Below are 23960 nucleotides of genomic sequence, written 5' to 3'. Positions count from 1 at the left end.
CTAGTCTTCTGAACTGACACAGATCAGAAATGTAGTTATAAGGTGCTAACTCTTGTTCATCCTCATGATAGTCAGCTGAGGTTTTTATTTGATTCCTTTTGGTCACACACTGGCATCAAGATGTTGCATACCTAAAATAGACTAAGTTCCTTTCACTATTAAAAAATTGCAAATACATAACTTCATGACAAAACGATACTATGAAACACTATTTAAAATTCTGAGGATAATTTTATTTATTTCATTATTTTTTTAATGAGAAAAGAGACTGAATATTTACATTTTAATCAGCAGGGCACTAGTTTTTGTTATGATATTTGCAAACAATTTAACAAAATACTTTCATACAGCTTTCTTGATTTCCATTATGATATAAGAAAGCTCTTCTTTTACTGCTTCTACTTACATAAAATAAACATGGGGGTTAGAATCTCTCACTTCCAAAATATCATCAATTCATGAACAGTTAGGTTTTGACCTGATGCCCTTTCCACTACACTAGGAAACATAATTACCTATGAACAAAACTTCCATAATCTCCAATGCAATTTGCTCAACAAGATCATCACAAACATTAATTTTTAAATTCATGTTTTGATAGTATTTATTACATTTTCTAATTTATCAGCTTTAAAAAAAAGCATCCAAGCTCACATGGGCCTTTTTGCTGGAGCCTCATTCTAAATTTCATAATAGAGAATAAGCCAAAAAGGGAAGAGGAGGTGTTATAGTACTCTACAGATGCAGGCCTAAATCTAAGTTGTAGTTATCAAAAGTTAGACTGTTGTTAAGTCACTAAGTTGTGTCTGACTCTTTGTGACCCCAGGGAGTGCAACATGCTGATCCTCTCTCTCCTTCATTATCTCCCAGAGTGTGCTCAGATTCGGGTCCATTGAGTCAGTGATGCTATGCCTAATCATCTTATCATCTGACGTCCTCTTCTCCTTTTGTGTTCCATATTTCCCAGCATCACAGTCTCTTTCAATGAGTCAACTCTTCACATCAGGTGGCCAAAGTATTGGAGTTTCAGCTTCAGCATCAGTCCTTCCAAAGTGATCACCCATAGATAAGAGTAGTAAGCTAAGAAGGTATCTTCTTCAAAGAGTAGTTTTGTAAAAATGTGCACTCAGGTTAAATCAGAGCATATTTCAAAGGCAAACATTCAAAGTATAAAATTTATCTTCCATAATGGATGCAGAAATTTGGAATGTGAACTTCAGCTCAGGGTGGGTTACAGTAACAGTAAGAAACTGAGTTCATATGCAAATGGAAGTCTAATATTAATGATGGAAACAAGCAAAAGGAGAAGGAATATAAATGGAATACTACTTATTCCATCTTAGGACAACCAGAGCTTAGTGCTAGCACCTCAGGTTACAGGTTTAGGGCTGCAGAATCTTTTAAAGTCCTACCTATTGGCAAAGAAACAAATCTATATATGAAGAATTGCTTAGTGCATATTGGTCTATATCCTGGGCAAGACTGAAACCTAAACGAATGGTTTTCAGATATATATTTTAGAGAAGGCTAGTGTTTAGGTAATATGAATTGGGGGTGACCAATGGGCATATATTATCTTAGAAGATGGTGCTTCTAGAAGGCAGGATGACTTTGACATTGTATAGTGTCATTTCTGATAATTTGCATGCACTGTGCTTTTCTTCCTCTCTATATTGTATATTTAGAAGAGAGAGACAGCAACATGAAATATAAGAAATCATATTGTATAAATCCATTATAATGTTTTTAATGGAAGGTATGCATGGCAGTTATAAAATACTTGCCAATAAGAACGTTTTTATTAAGAATTATTTATTTTTATTTTATACATTCAGAATTTTACAGTTACATATTACTTTTAAGATTTCATATTGTGTCTTTACTTGATAATAATTGAAAGTTATTTTAATACAAATTACAGTAAGATATTTACTTCAGCAAATGACTAAACCAGTATAATTATTTTATAATTATGGAAATACCATACCACCTTATCTGCCTCCTGAGAAGTCTGTATGCAGGTCAAGTAACAACAGTTATGGACATGGAAAAACAGACTGCTTCCAAATTGGGAAAGGAGTTTGTCAAGGCTGTATATTGTCACCCTGCTTATTTAACTTCTATGCAGAGTACATTATGCAAAATGCCAGGCTAGATGAAGCACAAGATGGAATCAAGGTTACTGGCAGAAATATCAATAACCTCAGATACACAGATGACAACACACTTATGTAAGAATGTGAAGAGGAACTAAAGTGCCTCTTGATGAAAGTGAAAGGGGAGGGTGAAAAAACTGCCTTAAAACTCAACACTCAAAAAACTAAGATCATAGCATCTGGTCCCATCATATCATGGAAAGTAGATGGGGGAAAAAATGGAAACAGTGACAGACTTTATTTTCCCAGACTCCAAAATCACTGTAGATGGTGACTGCAGCCATGAAATTAAAAGATGCTTGCTCCTTGGAAGAAAAGTTATGAACAACATGAACACCATATTAAAAAGCAGAGAAATTACTTTGGCAACAAAGGTCTGTCTAATCAAAGCGATGGTTTTTCCAGTAGTCATGCATGGATTTGAGAGATTGACTATACAGAAAGCTGAGCACTGAAGAATTTATGCTTTTGAACTGTGGTGTTAGAGAAGACTCTTGAGAGTCTCTTGGACAGCAAGGAGAATCAACCAGTTAATCCTAAAGGAAATCAGTCCTGAATATTCATTGGAAGGTCTGATGTTGAAGCTGAAACTCCAATACTTTGGCCACCTGATGGGAAGAACTGAGTCTCTGGAAAAGACCCTGATGCTGGGGAAAGGTTGAAGGCAGGAGGAGAAAGGGACAACAGAGGATGAGATGGTTAGATGGCATCACCAACAAGATGGACATGAGTTTGAGCAAGCTACAGCAGTTGGTGATGGACAGGGAAGCCTGGAGTGCCGCAGTCCATGGGGGTGCAAAGAGTTGGACATGACTGAGTGACTAAACTGAACTAAACTGAAAATTATTTTTCCTTATATTGAAAATTTAGTGGTTTAAAAAGGTCAATTTGATTTATAAATGTTCTGTATATTAATGATTGTTAGTTTATGTATTTTAGCATTATCCTTAATTGTGTGTTCTTTATTAAAATTTTTTTATGACATTACCTATTGCATTAAAATGCATTTTAATGTTATTGTAATTTATTAAATTTCACTCACTTTCAACAATTTATAAAACTACAACTGCCTTATGTAATTACTGCATATTTTAACTAATTTTGATGATATTTTTCTGTTGCATAGATTGATGTCTCTACCATCACCAATATTTCACTGTCTTTTTTTTTATATGTCTGACTTTTATAAATTTATAGAATATTTCTGCTAGCAAGTCCTAATACTCTTTTAGATTAATTTAGGGGTGGGTTAATATATTACTTTAGTGAACAATTCATGTCAGTGAATGAACAGTCAGGTCATCCATGAACAATTAGGTTGCCTTTCTGTCTTTCTATTATTTGTGTAACTATCTCCTAAGAAACTTTTTGTGTCTTTTGCTAGGTTTATTCCTAGCTGTATTTTTAATTTTGATATTATATATTAATATTTTTAGCTAATCAGCTATTTTAATTATCATGTTAATTAGAATTAATTAAAATGGCTTGAAAAAGTAATTGCTGGATTTTCTACATAATCAAGTCAATTAAAAGCAAAACAAAAGTTTGTATCTCTTCTTATGATTGTGCGACTCATGCATTGTTCCTGAATTTGTGGCATTGTCCAGTGTCTCTAATACAATGTCAAATAGACATCGTGGAAAGTACTATGTGCATGTGTGCTAATTTACTTCAGTCATGTCTTACTCCTTGTGACCCTATGGATCATAGTCTGCCAGGTTCTTCTGTCCATAGGATTCTCCAGGTACGAATAGTGGAATGGGTTGCCATGTGCAACCCAAGGGGATCCAGGGTCAGTCTCTGTGTCAGGAAGATTCCCTGAAGGAGGGCATGGCAACCCACTCCAGTATTCTTGCGTGGAGAATTCCATGGACAGAGGAGCTTGGCAGACTACAGTCTATGGGGTCACAAAGAGTTGGACAGGACTGGGTGACTAACACACACACACACACATTGTTGTGGATATAGAAGTATCAGGCCATTTTACTGGTTTCCTTAGAAACCTATGCACAGGTCAAAAGGAACAGTTAGAATGGGACATGGAACAGCTGACTATTCAAAATATGGAAAGCAATATAACAAGGCTGTATATTGTCACTTCATTTAACTTATGTGCAGAATGTATGCATGTGCCAAGTCACTTCTATGGTGTCTGACTCTTTGTGACCCTATGGACTGTATCTTACCAGGATCATCTGTCCATGGGTTTCTCCAGGCAAGAACACTGAAGTGGGTTGCCATGCCCTCCCCCAGGGTGTCTTCCCTACCCAGGGATTGAACCCTCCTCTCTTACACATCTCCTGTTGACAGGTGGATTCTTTAACGTTAGTGCCACTTGCAAAGCCCTTTATGCAAAGTACATTGTGAGAAATGTTGGGCAGAGTGAATCATAAGCTGTAATCAAGATTGCCCAGAGAAATATCAACAGCTTCAGATATGCACATAATACCATTCTAATGCAGAAAGTGAAGATAAACTAAAGAGCTTCTTGATGAGGATGACAGAGGAGAGTGAAAAATCTAGCTTGAAACTCAATATTAAAAAAAAAAAAAGAAAGAAAAAGGAAAAAGCACCTGTGACCATGGCATCTAGTCTCATCACTTCATGGCAAATAGAATGGAACAAAGTTGGAGCAGTGACGGATTTCTTTTTCTTGGACTCTAAATTACTGTGGATGGTGATTGCAGCCATGAAATTAAAACAGAAAAGAAAAAGAAAACACTCCCTCCTTAGAAAGAAAGCCATGACAAATTTAGACAGTGTATTAAAAAGAAGAGACATCACTTTACTGATAAAAGTTGGTATAGTCAAAACTATGTTGTTGTTGTTGTTTTTTTTTTTTTCCAGTAGTCCTAACCAATGTGAGAGGAGGACCATATAGAAGGCTGAGAGCCAAAGAATTGATGCTTTTGAATTGTGGTGCTGGAAGAGACTCTTGAGAGTCCCTTGGATAGCAAGGTGATCAGTAAATCCTAAATATAATCCACCATGAAAGTTCATTGGGAGGACTTTTTCTGAAGCTGAAGTTCCAATACTCTGGCCACTTGAAGCAAAGAGCTGATCCATTGGAAAAGACTCTGATGCTGTGAAAGACTGAAGGCAAAAGGAGAAGAAGGCAGCAGAGGATTAGATCTGAGAAAACTCTGGGAGGTAGTGGAGGACAAGAGTGTGACGTGCTGGAGTCCATGAAGTCACAAAAAGTTGGACATGCCTTAGTGATTGAAATATATAAGGCAAGCACAGAGAAAAAAGAGAGCTGGGCAGTCAGGCAAGAAAAATAAGTTTATTAGAGGGAAAATGAGAGGGTGTCTGGCCCTTAAGGAAAACCTCCCTTTCTGATAGCGTCTTTCTTATATACCACCAATGAAAGATTCTCTAAAGAAATGGTTAATATTTAGCCTGTAGCTGACTTCTATGGTCACGTATCTGGAGGTCTGGAGTCCGGCTGTCTAATAGCCTTGAGAAGGTAGGCATCAGAGGGAAAACAGAATGTTATTTGGGCAGTTTGGTCAGTTTCAAGCATCACTGCGAGTTATCCTTTGTTTGTAAGGTCAACATAATGAGCCACTTTAAAAATTAGCCCCCATGTAGGCCATAGCATTCCAGCCTTTTTGATTTAGAGTAAGGGACAAAGGAAAATCTTTCATAACTGCTTCCTTTGGGAGAGAGGCATCGTGGGAGTGAGATGGGAAAAGGCTGGAATATGGATCAAGATGATTCATATGGAGTAAAAGTTTCTAATAATTTGAGCAAATTAGAAGTAGGTCATGGATAATTCAATTGATAAGCGGTCCTGAAGAAATGTTGAAAAAACGCGCATTAAACACTTGGCCAACAAAGGTCAATCTAGTCAAGGCTATGGTTTTTCCAGCGGTCATGTATAGATGTGAGATTTGGACTGTGAAGAAAGCTGAGCACCGAAGAATTGATGCTTGTGAACTGTGGTGTTGGAGAAGACTCTTGAGATTTCCTTCGACTGCAGGGAGATCCAACCAGTCCAGTCTAAAGGAGATCAGCCCTGGGTGTTCTTTGGAGGGAATGATGGTAATGCTGAAACTCCAGTACTTTGGCCACCTCACATGAAGAATCGACCCATTGGAAAAGACTCTGATGCTGGGAGAGATTGTGGGCAGGAGGAGAAGGGGATGAAAGAGGATAAGATGGCTGGATGGCATCACGGACTCGATGGAGGCGAGTCTGAGTGAACTCTGTGAGTTGGTGATGGACAGGGAGGCCTGGCATGCTGTGATTAGTGGGGTCGCAAAGAATCGGACACGACTTAGCGACTGAACTGAACTGAGTCAAGGCTATGTTTTTTCCTGTGGTCATGTATGGATGTGAGAGTTGGACTGTGAAGAAGGCTGAGTGCTGAAGAATTGATGCTTTTAAACTGTGGTGTTGGAGAAGACTCTTGAGAGTTCCTTGGACTGCAAGGAGATCCAACCAGTCCATTCTGAAGGAGATCAACCCTGGGATTTCCTTGACAGGAATGATACTAAAGCTGAAACTCCAGTACTTCGGCCACCTCATGCGAAGAGTTGACTCATTGGAAAAGACTCTGATGCTGGGAGGGATTGGGGGCAGGAGGAGAAGGGGACAACAGAGGATGAGATGGCTGGATGGCATCACTCAATCAATGGACGTGAGTATGAGTGAACTCCGGGAGTTGGTGATGGACAGGGAGGCCTGGAGTGCTGCGATTCGTGGGGTCTCAAAGAGTCGGACATGACTGAGCGGCTGAACTGAACTGAAGTAGAAGAAAAGGGCCTACAAAAGGTAAGGGTCTGATTGTTAAGAGCATTAGAAATTTCTGAGGCTACTTATACTAGGGTGCATATTCCTGTCCAGTTAATGGAAAGACAAAAATAGGTGGTGGTTTCACATAAGAAAAATATTCCAGGAGTAAGAAGACAACAGCTCTAATTGACATCAAGTAAGAGTCTTTCTGGGAACTTATTAGTAGTCTCTGAAATGGACAGTGAACTCACCAATGGAGCCCCCATAAGAGGAGTATTTACACCATATGCAGAAGAGAATTTCCCTGAGAAAACAAGAGCATATTCTGCAGTTCCAGAGATGTAGTACATGGATTGGCCTGAAGGGGAGGAGAGATGTGAAGTGTGATTACAGAGGTGTGACTGTATATTTCCTAATTGAGGGTAACAATTGTTTATAAAGTTTTGTCTGGAAAAACAGGAAGGAGCCTGTTGTAGATGAATGTCAGAGGTGGTAGGTCCTCCTATATCTAGTCCTTTACGAGTAGAAGTGAGATTTGTAAGGAAGGAGGTCAGTATCTTGTCCAGATTGTGAATTTGATCAATTGAATGTAAATAAAGTAAGCATGATAAAAAGAGAGTGTGTAGGTGCTCTGTCACTTTAGTCATGTCTGACTCTATGTGAACCAATGGACCAGAGGTTTTCCTCTAAATGTGTGATAAAGAGAAGTGTTTATGCATTGTCCATTGATGCGTGGAAATGGGGAGTGTCGATCCTCCAGACAAGGAGATAGATAAGCAGATCCAGCAATCACTGGCCAATCAGGGTCGAGTTTGAAGTATTGAATAAATGATGAGTCAAATTTAGAGTTCTGAATAGGTAGGCAAGGTTTGAGGCAGGGTGAGATATAGGTATTAATATGAGCTTTGGGTAAAAGAAAAGGGAATAAGAGTAAAATAACGTGATATCTCATGTCTAAGGGGAGAAGACGATATAAAGTAAGAATCCAGGTGTCAAAATAAATTTGGTTGTTTCCATGTCCTGGCTATTATAAACAGTGCTGCGATGAAAATTGGAGTACATGTGTCTCTTTCAATTCTGGTTTCCTTGGTGTGTATGCCCAGCTGGGATTGCTGGGTCATAAGGCAGTTCTATTTCCAGTCTTTTAAGGAATCTCCACACTGTTCTCCATAGTGGCTGTACTAGTTTGCATTCCCACCAACAATGTAAGAGTGTTCCCTTTTCTCCACACCCCCTCCAGCATTTATTGCTTGTAGACTTTTGGATCACAGCCATTCTGACTGGCGTGAAATGGTACCTCATTGTGGCTTTGATTTGCATTTTTCTGATAATGAGAGATGTTGAACACCTTTTCATGTGTTTCTTAGCCATCTGTATGTCTTCTTTGGAGAAATGTCCATCAGCAGATGAATCAGCAGATGAATGGATAAGAAAGCTGTGGTACATAAACACAATAGAGTATTACTCAGCCATTGAAAAGAATACATTTGAATCAGTTCTAATGAGGTGGATGAAACTGGAGCCTATTATACAGCGTGAAGTAAGCCAGAAAGAAAACAGCAATTCAGCATACTAATGCATATATATGGAATTTAGAAAGATGGTAATGATAACCCTGTATGAGAGACAGCAAAAGAGACACAGATGCATAAAATAGTCTTTTGGACTCTGTGGGAGAGGGCGAGGGTGGGATCACTTGGGAGAATGGCATTTAAACATGTATAGTATCATATATGAAACGAATCACCAGTCTAGGTTCGATTCATGATACTGGATGCTTGGGGCTCGTGAACTGGGATGACCCAGAGGGATGGTACAGGGAGGGTGGAGGGAGGGGGGTTCAGGATGGGGAACGTGTGTGTACCTGTGGCTGATTCATGCTGATGTATGGCAAAACCAATATGATATTGTAAAATAATTAACCTCCAGCTAAAATAAATTAATTTATATAAAAAAATGAATTTGGGTTGGTGTGAACTCTATGAAATCTCATTGGAGCCAAACATCAGTTATAAAGTCAAGGAGTAAAGGGAGATCAGTAACAATGGTGTTTCAAGGAAAGGTAAGGGCTTGTGTTACTGTGAGAAGGAAAATGGATAATGAATTCATCTAGGCTGATTACTGTAAGAGGAGCACCACACACACACACACACACACACACACACACACACTAAAGAAAAACAAGAAATATGGAGAAGTATGTCAAATAGAGGGAAAGCGTTTGAATGTCCACTTATGAGAAGAGACAGAGTACAGTCATATTGCAAATAAGGTAAGTAGGCGAAACCCAGTCTAATTAGTAATTAATACATCTGTTTTTGTTTTACTTATCAGTATTTGTTTTTGACTGTTCTATTTCTTCAGGAATTTGATACAGTTGAAGCTGGGTTGGTCCCAGAACAGAGCTGGTGAGGAGCATCTGAGTGGGGAATGTTTCTTGGTAGATATGGAGAGTCTTCTGGGGCCCATTTTAATCTAGAGATAGGAAACCAACAAGAATGACTTGCCAGTTTAGCGGCAGTTGGTGTGGTTAGAATGACCTCAAACAACCTACCCATCAAGGCTTGAGACCTTTATGGCATAAGGGCCTAAGTAGGATTCAGTCTTCAGGTATGAGTGTGAAGACAACTGAAATCATTTGATGAGGCTTTGGGAGAGAAGATCTGCATGCTGTTTTATGAGAAGTATAAGAAGGTTAATGGCAGGAATATAATCTCCAGCAAAGGGCTTGCTGAAGGAAATTGGCCTCAGAGAAAAGGGCATCCATCAGTTCAGTTCAGTTGCTCAGTCATGTCTAACTCTTTCTGATCCCATAGACTGAAGCACGGGCCACCCTGTCCATCATCAATGCCCCAAATTTACTCAAACTCATGTCCATTGAGCCGGTGATGCCATCCAATCATCTCATCCTCTGTCGTCCCCTTCTCCTCCTGCCTTCAATCTTCCCAGAATCAGGATCTTTTCAAATGAGTCAGTTCTTCACTTCAGGTGGCCAAAGTATTGGAGTTTCAGCTTCAGCATCAGTCCTTCCAATGAATATTCAGGATTGATTTCCTTTAGGATGGACAGATTGAATCTCTTTTCAGTCAAAGGGACTCTCAAGAGTCTTCACCAACACCACAGTTAAAAAGCATCAACTATTCAGAGCTCAGCTTTCTTTATAGTCCGACTCTCACATCCATACATAATTATTGAAAAAAAAATAGCTTTGCCTAAATGGACTTGGTTGGCAAAAGAATGTCTCTGCTTTTTAACATGGTGTTTCGGTTGGTCATAACTTTTCTTTCAAGGAGCAAGCATCTTTTAATTTCATGGCTGTAGTCACCGTCTGTAGTGATTTTGGAGCTAAAAACATGAACTTGATCACTGTTTCCACTGTTTCTCCATCTATTTGCCATGAAGTGATGGGACCAGATGCCATGATCTTAGTTTTCTGAATGTGGAGTTTTAAGAACTTTTTCACTCTCCTCTTTTACTTTCATCAAGAGGCTTTTTAGTTCCTCTTCACTTTCTCCATAACGGTGGTGTAATTTGTGTATCAGAGGTTATTGATATTGCTCCCAGCAATCTTGATTTCAGCTTGTGCTTTATCGACCCCAGCATTTCTCCGGATGTATACTGCATACATGTTAAATGAGCAGGGTGACAATATACAGCCTTGACGTACTTCTTTCCTGATTTGGAACTAGTCTGCTCTTCTATGTCCAGTTGTAACTGTTGCTTCCTGACCTGCATACAGATTTCTCGAGAGGCAGGTCAGGTGGTCTTGTATTCCCATCTCTTTCAGAATTTCCACAGTTTATTGTGATACACACAGTCAAAGGCTTTGGCATAGTCAATAAAGCAGAAGTAGATGTTTTTCTCAAATTATCTTGCTGTTTGCTGATCCAAAGGATTTTGGCAACTTGATCTCTGGTTCTTCTGCCTTTTCTAAATCCAGCTTGAATATCTGCAAATCATGGTTCACATACTATTGAAGCCTAGCTTGGAGAATTTTTGAGCATTACTCTGCTAGTGTGTGAGACGAGTGCAATTGTGCAATAGTTTGAACCTTCTTTGGCATTGTCTTTCTTTGGGATTGGAATGAAAATTGGCAATTTTTAGTCCTGTGGCCGCTGCTGCGTCTTCCAAATGTGCTGATAGATTGAGTGCAGCACTCACAGCATCACCTTTTAGGATTTGAAATAACTCAACTGGAATTCCATTGCTTCCACTAGCTTTGTTCATAGTGATGCCCACTTTTCTTTGCATTCCAGGATGTGTGATCACTGCCAGGTAATCACACCATCATGATTATCTGGGTCACGAAGATCTTTGCTGTAGTTCTTCTGTGTATTCTTGCCACCTCTTCTTAATATCTTCTTTTTCTGTTAGGTCTATATCACTTCTATTTTTTTTTTTTTTTTGCCCATCTTTGAATAAAATATTCCCTTGATATCTCTAATTTTCTTGAAGAGCTCTCTAGTCTTTACCATTCTGTTATATTTCTCTTTTTCTTTGCATTGACAGCTGAGGAAGGCTTTCTTATCTCTCCTTGCTATTCTTGGGGACATTGCATTCAAATCGGTATATCTTCCCTTTTCTCCTTCGTCGTTAACTTATTTTCATTTCTCAGCTGTTTGTAAGGCCTCTTTCGTACTACCATTTTTCCTTTTGCATTTATTTTTCGTGGGGATGGTCTTGATCCCTGCCTCCTGTACAATGTCACAAACCTCTGTCCATAGTTTTTCAGGCACTCTGTGTATCAGATCTAAACCCGTGAATCTATTTGTCATTTCCAGTGTGCAATCTTAAGGGATTTGATTTAGGTCATACCTGAATGGTCTAGTGGTTTTCCCTACTTTCTTCAATTTAAGTCTGAATTTGGCAATAAGGAGTTCATGATCTGAGCCACAGTTAGCTCCTGGTCTTGTTTCTGCTGAGTGTATAGAGCTTCTCCATCTTTGGCTGTAAAGAATACAATAAATCTGATTTTCCTATTGACTATCTGGTGATGCCTAAATATAGAGTCTTCTCTTGTGTTCTTGAAAGAAGGTATCTGCTATGACCAGTGCATTATCTTGGCAATACTCTATTTGATTTTACTCTGCTTCATTCTGTATATCTAAGACCAAATTTGCCTGTTACTCCAGGTATTTCTTGACTTCCCACTTTGCATTCCTGTCCCCTATGATGAAAAGGACATATTTTGGGGGGTATTGGTTCTAGAAGGTCTTGTATGTCTTCATAGGCTCATTCAACTTCAGCTTCTTCAGCATTACTGGTTGGGACATAGACTTGGATTGCTGTAATATTGAATGGTTTGCCTTGAAAACAAACAGAGATCATTCCGTTGTTTTTGAGACTGCATCCAAGAGACTACATTTTGGATTCTTTTGTTAACTATGACAGCTACTCCATTTCTTCTAAGGGATTCTGGCCCACAGTAGTAGATATAATGGTCATCTGAGTTAAATTCACCCATTTCAGTCTATTTTAGTTAACTGATTCCTAAAATGTTGATGTTCACTCTTGCCATCTCCTGTTTGACCACTTCTAATTTTCCTTGATTCATGGACCTAATATTCCAGGTTCCTATGCAGCACTAGAGAAGCTGTGAGAAGATACCCCTTGTCCAAGGGCAGAGAAGAAGCCCAGTAAAAATGGTAGGAGGGGCAAAATTGCATTTAGAATCAAACCCAATACCCGCCAGAGACACTTAGAGGGCTTAAACATACCTTATACAAACCAGGATGCAGACTCCCAACAGAGATTGAGACAGAACTGTGTTTGAATGTCTCGCGTGGAAGTATGGGAGAGTAGTGGGCTTCCACAGAGGCAGGGGCTCTGGGTGCTGCAGATCTGGGTATGGCATAAGCCATCTTGGAAGAGTTCGCCATTAACTCCACCATAGAGCTGCCAGAACTTACACTGGACTGGGGAAACAGACTCTTGGAGGACACAAACAGAACCTTGTACATACCAGGACACAGGAGAAAGGAGCAGTGACTACAGAAGAGACTAACCCAGAATGGCTTGTGAGAGTCCAGGGGTCTTTTGCAGAGACCTGGGTCAGTAGTGGCCTGCTTCAGGGTTGGGGCACTGACTGTAGCAGTGCATGCATGGAAACTATTGAAGGAGGTCACCATTATCTTCATTACACCACCATAGTTTCAGTTCAGTTCAGTCACTCAGTGGTGTCCGACTCTTTACAACCCCATGAGTCGCAGCCCTCCAGGCCTCCCTGTCCATCACCATCTCCCGGAGTTCACTCAGACTCACGTCCGTCGAGTCAGTGATGCCATCCAGCCATCTCATCCTCTGTGGTCCCCTTCTCCTCCTGCCCCCTATCCTTTCAGCATCAGAGTCTTTTCCAATGAGTCAACTCTTCGCATGAGGTGGCCAAAATACTGGAGTTTCAGCATTACCATCATTCCTTCCAAAGAAATCCCAGGGCTGATCTCCTTCAGAATGGAATGGTTGGATCTCTCGCAGTCCAAGGGACTCTCAAGAGTCTTCTCCAACACCACAGTTCAAACACATCAATTCTTCGGCACTTAGCATTCTTCACAGTCCAACCCTCACATCCATACAAGACCACAGGGAAAACCATAGCCATGACTAGACGGACCTTAGTCGGCAAAGTAATGTCTCTGCTTTTGAATATGCTATCTAGGTTGGTCATAACGTTTCTTCCAAGGAGTCAGCGTCTTTTAATTTCATGGCTGCAAACACCATCTGCAGTAATTTTTGAGACCCAAAAAATAAAAGTCTGACACTGTTTCCCCTGTTTCCCCGTCTATTACCCAGGAAGTGATGGGACCGAATACCATGATCTACGTTTTCAGAATGTTGAGCTTTAGGCCAACTTTTTCACTCTCCACTTTCACTTTCATCAAGAGGCTTTTTAGTTCCTCTTCACTTTCTGCCATAAGGGTGGTGTCATCTGCATATCTGAGGTTATTGATATTTCTCCCGGCAATCTTGATTCCAGCTTGTGTTTCTTCCAGTCCAGTGTTTCTCATGAGGTACTCTGCATATAAGTTAAATAAGCAGGGTGACAATATACAGCCTTGACAAACTCCTTTTCCTGTTTGGAAGCAGTCTGTTGCTCCTTGTCCAGTTCTAACTGTTGTTTCCTGACCTGCCTACAGATTTCTCAAGAGGCAGGTCAGGTGATCTGTTATTCCCATCTCTTTCAGAATTTTCCACCGTTTATTGTGATTCACACAGTCAAAGGCTTTGGCATAGTCAATAAAGCAGAAATAGATGCTTTTCTGGAACTCTCTCGATTTTTCCATGATGCAGAGGATGTTGGCAATTTGATCTCTGGTTCCTCTGCCTTTTATAAAACCAGCTTGAAAATCTGGATGTTCACAGTTCATGTATAGCTGAAGCCTGGCTTGGAGAGTTTTGAGCATTGCTTTACTAGCATGTGAGGTGAGTGCAATTGTGTGTTAGTTTGAGCATTCTTTTGCATTGCCTTTCTTTGAAATTGAAATGAAAACTGACCTTTTCCAATCCTGTGGCCACTGCTGAGTTTTCTAAATTTGCTGGCATATTGAGTGCAGCACTTTCACAGCATCATCTTTCAGGATTTGTAACAGCTCAACTGGAATTCCATCACCTCCACTAGCGCTATTCATAGTGATGCTTTCCAAGGCCCACTTGACTTCACATTCCAGGATATCTGGCTCTAGATTAGTGATCACACCATCATGATTATCTGGGTCATAAAGATTTTTTTTGTACACTTCTTCTGTGTATTCTTGCTACGTCGTCTTAATATCTTCTCCTTCTGTTAGGTCCATACCATTTCTGTCCTTTATCGAGCCCATCTTTGCATGAAATATTCCCTTGGTATCTCTAATTTTCTTGAAGTGATCTTCAGTCTTTCCCATTCTGTTGTTTTCCTCTACTTCTTTGCATTGATCGCTGAAGAAGGCTTTCTTATCTCTTCTTGTTATTCTTTGGAACTCGGCATTCAGATGTTTACATCTTTCCTTTTCTCCTTTGCTTTCCACCTCTCTTCTTTTCACAGCTATTTGCAAGGCCTCTCAAGACAGCCATTTTGCTTTTTTGCATTTCTTTTCCATGGGGATGGTCTTGATCCTTGTCTCCTTTAAAATTTCACAAACCTCATTCCATAGTTCATCAGACACTCTATCTATCAGATCTAGGCCCTTAAATCTATTTATCACTTCCATTGTATAATCATAAGGGATTTGATTTAGGTCACACCTGAATGGTCTAGCGGTTTTCCCTACTTTCTTCAATTTAGTCTGAATTTGAAAATAAAGAGTTCGTGGTCTGAGCCACAGTCAGCTCCTGGTCTTGTTCTTGTTGACTGTATAGAGCTTCTCCATCTTTGGCTGCAAAGAATATAATCAATCTGGTTTCAGTGTTGACCATCTGGTGATGTCCATGTGTAGAGTCTTCTCTTGTGTTGTTGGAAGAGGGTGTTTGCTATGACTAGTGCATTTTCTTGGAAAAACTCTATTAGCCTTTGCCCTGCTTCGTTCTGCATTCCAAGGCCAAATTTACCTGTTACTCCAGGTTTCTTGACTTCCTACTTTTGCATTCCAGTCCCCTATAATGAAAAGGACATCTTTTTTTCAGTGTTAGTTCTAAAAGGCCTTCTAGGTCTTCATAAAACCATTCATCTTCAGCTTCTTCAGCGTTACTGTTCGGGGCATAGACTTGGATAACTGTGATATTGAATGGTTTACCTTGGAGACGAACAGAGATCATTCTGTCATTTTTGAGATTGCATCCAAGTACTGCATTTTGGACTCTTTTGTTGACCATGATGGCTACTCCATTTCTTCTGAGGGATTCCTGCCTGCAGTAGTAGATATAATGGTCATCTGAGTTAAATTCACCCATTCCAGTCTGTTTTAGTTCTCTGATTCCTAGAATGTTGATGTTCACCCTTGCCATCTCTTGTTTGACCACTTCCAATTTGCCTTGATTCATGGACCTGACATTCCAGGTTCCTGTGCAATATTCCTCTTTACAGCATCACACCTTGCTTCTATCACCAGTCACATCCACAGCTGGTATTGTTTTTGCTTTGGCTTCATCCCTTCATTCTTTCTGGAGTTATTTCTCCACTGATCTCCAGTAGCATATTGGGCACCTACTGACCTGGGGAGTTCCTCTTTCAGTATCCTATCATTTTGCCTTTTCATACTGTTCATGGGGTTCTCAAGGCAAGAATACTCAAGTGATTTCCCATTCCCTTCTCCAGTGAAACACATTCTGTCAGACTTCTCTACCATGACCCGCCCATCTTGAGTTGCCGGGGGGCATGACTTAGTTTCATTGAGTTAGACAAGCTGTGGTCCTAATGTGATTAGATTGGTTAGTTTTTTGTGAGTATGGTTTCAGTGTGTCTGCCCCGTTTCTCTTACCTTGGTTGTAGGGTAAGAGAACGGCTGCTCCAGCAAAGCACACCCGCTGCTCCTTACCTTGGACGAGGGGTATCTCCTTACCACCGCCCTTCCTGACGTTCAACTTGTGATAGCTCCTCCAGGCCCTCCTATGCCCGCACAGCCACTGCTTCTCGGGTGCTCCTCCAGGCCACTGCCCCTGGCCTCGGGTGCGAGGTAGCTTCTCCTGGCCGCCCCTGACCTCGGACGTGGGGTAGCTCACCTCGGCCACTGCCCCTGGCCTCGGATGCAGGGTAGCTCCCCTCGGCCACCGCCCCTGGCCTCGGATGCAGGGTAGCTCCTCTCGGCTGCTGCCCCTGTCCTCGGACGTGGGGTGTCTCCTCCCGGCCACCAGTGACCTCGAACATTTGGCCCCAGCTAAATAACAGGGGCAGAACACAACCCCACCCTTCAACAGAAAATAGGATTAAAAATTTACTGAGAGTGCTCGCTTCGGCAGCACATATACTAAAAATTTACTGAGCATCACTCCACCCATCATAAAAAGACCCACTTTCCCCATCACTCAGTCTCCCATTAGGGAACTTCAGTAAGCCTCTTATCCTTCTCCATGAGAGGGCAGGCAGATTGGAAACCACAATCACAGGAAACTAACCTATCTGATCATATGGACCACAGACTTTTCTAACTCAATGAAACTATGAGCCATGCCATGTAGAGCCACCCAAGATGAATGGGTCATGGTGGAGAGTTCTGACAAATTATGGTCCACTGGAGAAGGGAATGGCAAACCATTTCATTGTTCTTGCCTTGAGAATCCCATGAACAGTATGAAAAGGCAAAAAGATAGGACTGAAAGATGAACTCCCCAGGTCGGTAGGTGCCTGATATGCCACTGGAGAACAGTGGAGAAATAATTCCAGAAAGAATGAAGAAATGGAGCCAAAGAAAAAACAACATCCAGCTGTGGATATGACTGGGATGGCAGTAAAGTCCAATGCTTTCTGCTAGAGTGAGTATGAGTTTTATTTTTTATGTTGGAGGCATGTGAGTGAAATCAGATTGTCAGTCCTGTCCTGGGATGTGCCTTCAAGCCTGATGTGTTTGGAATGTGGGAATAAGAGGGCTCCCTAGGGTGAGACTGAGGCGCACATGATTTGCTGTATGAGTGAAAGGTTCGGTTCAGTTCAGTTCAGTTGCTCAGTCGTGTCCAACTCTTTGTGATCCCGTGAATCCCAGTAAACCAGGCCTCCCTGTCCATCACCATCTCCTTGAATTCACTCAGACTTACATCTGTAGAGTCAGTGATACCATCCAGCCATCTCATCCTCTATCATCCCCTTCTCTTCCTGCCCCCAATCCCCCTCAGTATCAGAGACTTTTCCAATGAGTCAAATCTTCACATGAAGTGGCCAAAGTACTGGAGTTTCAGCTTCAGTATTATTCCCTCCATAGAACACCCAGGGCTGATCTCCTTCAGAATGGACTGCTTGGATCTCCCTGCAGTCCAAGTGGCTTTCAAGAGTCTTCTCCAACACCACAGTTCACAAGCATCAATTCTTTGGCACTCAGCTTTCTTCATAGTCCAAGTCTCACATCCATACATGACCACAGGAAAAACCATCACCTTGACTAAACAGAGCTTAGTTGGCAAAGTAATGTGTCTGCTTTTCAATATGCTATCTAGGTTGGTCATAACTTTTCTTCCAAGGAGTAAGCACCTTTTAATTTCATGGCTACCATCATCAACTGCAGTGATTTTGAAGCCCCAAAAAATAAAGTCTGACAATGTTTCCACTCTTCCCCCACCTATTTCCCATGAAGTTATGGGACCAGAAGCTAAGATATTCGTTTTCTGAATGTTGAGCTTTAAGTCAACTTTTTCACTCTCCACTTTCACTTTCATCAGGAGGCATTTTAGTCCCTCTTCACTTTCTGCCATAAGGGTGGTGTCATCTGCATATTTGATGTTATTGACATTTCTTCCAGCAGTCTTGATTCCAGCTTGTGCTTCTTCCAGCCCAGAGTTTCTCATGATGTACTCTGCATATAAGTTAAATAAGCAGGGTAACAGTATACAACCTCGATGTACTCCTTTTCCTATTTGGGACCAGTCTATCGTTCCATGTCCAGTTGCTTCCTGACCTGCCTACAGATTTCTCAGGAGGAAGATCAGGAGAGGATGTGGAGAATAGAAAAACCTCCCACACTGTTGTGGAAATGTAAATTGGTACAACCACAAAGGAGAACAGTATGAAGGTCCCTTAAAAACTTAAAAAAATGTAGCTAGCATATGATCTAACCATCCCAATCCAGGGACTATATTCAGAGAAAACTGTAGTTTGAAATGATATGTCTACCCCAATGTTCACTGCAGTGCTGTTTACAATAGCCAAGACATAGAAGTAACCTAAATGTCTGTTAACAGGTGAATGAATAAAGAAGATGCAGTACATATTTATAATGGAGGATTTATTGTTGTTAAGTCACTTACCCATGTCCAACCCATTGCGACATAATGGACTGCAGCATGCCAGGCCTCTCTGTCCTTCATTATCTCCCAGAGCTTACTCATGTCCATTAGGCTGTCATCCAACAGTCTCATCCTCTGTCATCCCCTTCTCATCCTGCATTCAACCTTTCCCAGCATCAGGGTCTTTTCTAAAGAGTCAGTTATTTGCATCAGGTGGCCAAAGTATTGGAGTTTCAGCTTCAGCATCAGTCCTTCTAATGAATATTCAGGACTGATTTTCTTTAGGATTGACTGCTTTGCTCTCATTGCAGTCCATGGGACTCATACTCAAAGCTTACTCTAAGATCTTTGTATCTGGTATGATTGGGCTACTTCCAAAGATACCAGGACTATGACTCACTGGAAAATGAGTGTCCAATGACTATGATTGTCATTGGAAAAGACTTTGATGCTGGGAATGATTGAAAGCAGGAGGAGAAGAGGATGAGAATGAGATGGTTGGATGGCATCACCAAGTCAGTTCAGTTCAGTTCAAATGCTTAATCATGTCTGACTCATTGCAGGCCCATGGACTGCAGGATGCCAGGCTTCCCTGCCCATCACCAACTCCCAGAGCTTACTCAAACTCATGTCCATTGAGTAGATGACATCATCAGGTTCCATCACTTCATGGCAAATAGATGGGAAATCAATGGAAACAATGACAGACTTTATTTTCTTGAGCACCAAAGTCACTGACTCAATGGACATGAGCTTGAGCAAGCTCCCAGAGTTAATAATGGACAGGGAAGCTGGGCATGCTGCAGTCCATGGGGTAGTATAGAGTCAGACACGATTGAGTGACTGAACTGACTGACTCTTTCAGTTCTGTTGCTGTCTCGAAGGGAGAATTTAGGAGGATGTAATATTGGGACTTCTGTTTCATAGAATGAATGTGGATAATAGCAAAAAACATTTTTATTAAAATTATGAGCTCTGTTTATTTAAAAAATCATCTTTGTAAAATTGTTTAAATGAATCATCTTTGCATATATGAACTTTATCAGTAGAAAATTATGAACACTGTTACATTCTTATTTTTGTTCCTCAGGCTCCACTTTAATCAACAGAAATATTAGTACTATACTTAGTAGTAAATAAATATTTAGATAGAAATTTTAGGAAATGAAAAAAAATCATTGATTTTATTCCTGAGGTCTTAAATGTAATATAAATATTCTTATATAAATAAAATTTAATTCAGAAAGAAAACGTACATTATTTAGGAAATGTGAGGGAGTCATAACATCAATGAAATGCCTGTAACAAATGTGGTAGGATGAGACTCAAACAATGTGTAGTGATGAAAGCTACCTTGAAAGGTAGCATTGTTACTACTGTTATAGCATCATTATTCATAATAGATGAAAAGTAGAAAAAAAACCTGATAGTCATTTAACTGAAGAAGGGATCTACAAAGTACATTATATCTTTAAAATGAAATATTACTGTCCTAAAATGAAGAAACAAAACACTGATAAGTGGAGCAACATGGATGCAAATTTTTCTACAAGGAAAGATGGCTGACAGGAAAATAAAATAAACAAATGAACACAACATATTTTTTTTAAAAAGTATCACATAATTCTGTTTGTATGAGACATCCATAATAGGAAACCACATCGAATTGTGGTTGCTATGGGCTAAGGAAGGAAAACTGTTGGTTAGCAGGTGGGGATTACTTACTGAAATGATGAAAATATTCTGGATATAGACACTGGAGATAATTGAACAATCTTGAAAGTATAATAAAAAACAGTAAAAACAAGAACTGTATACTTACATAAGAAAGATCAATTGTATGGTATATGCCTCGTATTTCAATAAAAAAAGAAAATATGGTCAAAGTGTAGCAATATTCCTAAATAATGTAGTGAAGGAGACTGTTTCAAAGACATAATGACCAATCCAAGGGGGTTAAAAATGATGGATGGAGGATCTTTCTGAGTTTCATTAGGTTTCCTCTTTGACTGGATAAGGAGGGGATAGTTTCAGGGTAACCGTGAAGCACTCCATATAAACAAATTGTTATTTTCTTCTAACATAGATCAATTTGGCAGCAACAGTGAAGCTTCAAAACTCAGCCTTTGCAAAGTTGTTTCTGAATTCACAGGGGAATACACAGAAGCAGAAACATAATTAATGAAATGTTTGCTAACAGCAAACCTAAGGGCAGTAACTCAGGGATTTAAGTCCCCATATACCTGGTAAAATAAAAGACCATCTGCTTATTACCATTTAGCTACTCAAGACCTGCTCATTTCAGGTAGGTTTCCAGGTCCTATCTTAAAGAATATAAGAGGAAATAACTTTTTGAGAAAAAATAAATGTATTTGTAAGTGAAACATTTATGACTGCTTACACAATTAAATTAACTCTGCATTTATTTGCCAGAAATGATATTGATTTCTCTGATTGGGAACCATCTTCCTGAACTTGTTAATAACCACAATATAACTTCTTAATGATTTTATTTTTTTTGTTGGCTCACAAAAAAAATCTTTTACTATTTTTATCATTGGATAAATGTATACATGAACTGAAGGTTAGTTTCATTTTGTTTAAAAAATAATACAACTACCACAGTAAAAATAAAAACTTGCAAATTAATGCTCATGTGAAAAAAATGTCGAATCTATTAAGGCTTAAGGAAGAAGTTCATTAAATGTATTTTATTCTCATATATATCAAACACATATACAAGTCAAGAGGGAGGAAATATATTTATAATTATGGCTGAGTTGCTTTGCTGTATGGCAGAAACCAACACAACACTGTAAAGCAATTTTACTCCAATTTAAAAATATCAAACAAGACAACACACACAAAGACACATACGTAAGAGAGGGTATGTGTCTGTCAGAAGAATGTATTGTCTCTGATCTCATTTCCATTTTACAATATTAGAGCCCATTTAAAATCCAAACAGATGCAAATGTGTTCTATTGTTTTCAATTCCTTTTAGATCTTTTCTTTCATTCATCAAGTGACTTGATTTTTGACAACTATCTCTGCAAAGGGGTAACAAGTATTGTGACAAATCAATAATAAATTACCAGGAATAAAGGTTGATAATACTTAGATGTCTCACTATTAAACACAACATAAAACCAGTAGCAAAAATAGTGATCATTATTATTGTTCAGTGGCATGGTCATTATTCCAGGAATTAATACAAATATTCTTAAACCAATCATGTAGTGAGAAGCATTATAACTGCAATCCCATTTTGTTTCCATGTAAATATTTTCAAGTATAGAGACTCATTAGCCCTGTCTTACAGCTCAACATCTCTAATACATTAGAATCTTGTTCATATGATTTTGAAGAGGAAAAGAGAAGTAAATTAATTCAAATCTATCAATTGAGATTAAAAAAAAATCAGACTCTAACATGACCTTGTAGGAAGTAACATGGCTCATAAATGACATAATAGATTTGGTTCAGTTTCTCAACAGTCTATTCTAGTTGATTTTTGTTATTGGGTAATAGATAGCTGAAGAAGTGTTAGTCACTCAGTCATGCTGGACTCTGTGACCCCAAGAACTGTAGCCCACCGGCCTCCTTTGTCCATGGAATTCTTTAGGCAAGAACACTGGAGTGAGTGTCATTCCCTTCTCCAAGGGAGCTTCCTGACTTTTGGATCAAACCTGGGTCTCCCATGTTGCAGGCAGATTCTTTTGTGTCTGAACCAACAGAGAAGCCCCAATAGATAGCCCCTTAAATAATGGGCACATGACTGGATGCTTTTCTGAATACAAAAACACATTTATAGAAAGAAATGTGCTCTGCTTTATGATATTTTGAAGATGTGAAGAAATATTACCTATCCATGTATCTTTGTTTTATATATATATATATATTTTTTTTTTCTAAGAGTATAAACAAGAACAAAGAAGGTTGGACTGAGACAGTTACACCTCCACGACTGAATTTATTTTCTTGGGAATTACTGAGAACACCGAGGACAAAGTGACTCTATTTATGATGGTTCTCCTTGTTTATCTCATCAATCTTCTGGCAAATTTTGCAATGATAACCCTGATTAGGATGGATCCCCAGCTGCACACACCCATGTACTTTTTCCTCAGCCACTTCTCCTTCTGTGACCTCTGCTATTCCACAGCCATTGGCCCTAAGATGCTGGTGGACATATTTGCCAAGAACAAGTCAGTCTCTTTCTATGGTTGTGCTCTACAATTCTTGGTCTTCTGTATCTTTGCAGATTCTGAGTATCTCCTGCTGGCAGTGATGGCCTGTGACCAATACAGGCCATCAGTAGCCCCTTGCTCTATGCTGTCAGCATGTCCAATAGGGTGTGCTCCCTGCTCGTGGCTGGGATTTACCTGGTGGGGATGACAGATGCTCTGATACACACAACATTAGCATTCCACTTATGTTTCTGTGCGTCAAATGAGATTAACCATTTCTTCTGTGATTTGCCCCCACATTTCCTCCTTTCCTGCTCTGATATACAGGTCAATGAGTTGGCATTATTCCTTGTTTTTGGCTTCATTGAACCGAGTACCATTTCAGGAGTTCTTGTCTCTTATTTTTATATCATCCTTTCAGTCTTGAAGATCCGCTCTGTAGAGGGGAGGTTCAAAGAATTATTTACCTGCACTTCTCACCTAACTGCAGTGGCGATTTTCCAGGGAACTATTCTCCTTATGTATTTCAGGCCAAGTTCATCCTACTCTCTAGATCAAGACAAAATGACTTCACTGTTTTATACTCTAGTGATTCCAATGTTAAACCCTCTGGTTTACAGCCTAAGAAACAAGGATGTGAAACAAGCCCTGGGGCGGGGGGGGGGGACTTAAAAGATGATGCTTAATGTTCATATTTCACACACAGGAAAACACACACATTGTGGTTTTTGTCTCTGTAAAATTATGTTGCATCATACAAGAGAAAAGAAGTTATCTCACTAAATATGTAATTTAATAATAAGCATTGGTTATAAAGCCCAGATTTTAGAAACGTTACACCTTCCAAATACAGCGTGCTCATATGTATCAAGAATTTATATATGGCATGTCCTCTTTGTTGAAAACTTTCCTGAGTGTTCTAATTTTCCCACATCGTATTGATTCATACTTTCACTTATGTACTATTTCAATTACTAGATACTTCTCATGTGTTTACACAGACCAATGTTTTAACTTTTTTTTTTTTTTTTAA

General features: G+C 39.6%; 1 pseudogene; it reads left to right on the top strand.

Moving 5' to 3' along the window:
- The window catches only part of LOC101119058 (olfactory receptor 5W2-like), a 44740-nt pseudogene extending 21141 nt beyond the window's left edge, over positions 1 to 23599 (top strand).
- The last annotated feature ends 361 nt before the right edge of the window (positions 23600 to 23960 follow it).

The sequence above is a fragment of the Ovis aries genome, chromosome 10, assembly GCF_016772045.2.
Source record: "Ovis aries strain OAR_USU_Benz2616 breed Rambouillet chromosome 10, ARS-UI_Ramb_v3.0, whole genome shotgun sequence".
In the NCBI taxonomy this organism is placed as follows: Eukaryota; Metazoa; Chordata; class Mammalia; order Artiodactyla; family Bovidae; genus Ovis; species Ovis aries.
The sequence above is the reverse complement of the archived record's forward strand: the minus strand, read 5'-3'. Positions and strand labels throughout refer to the sequence as shown.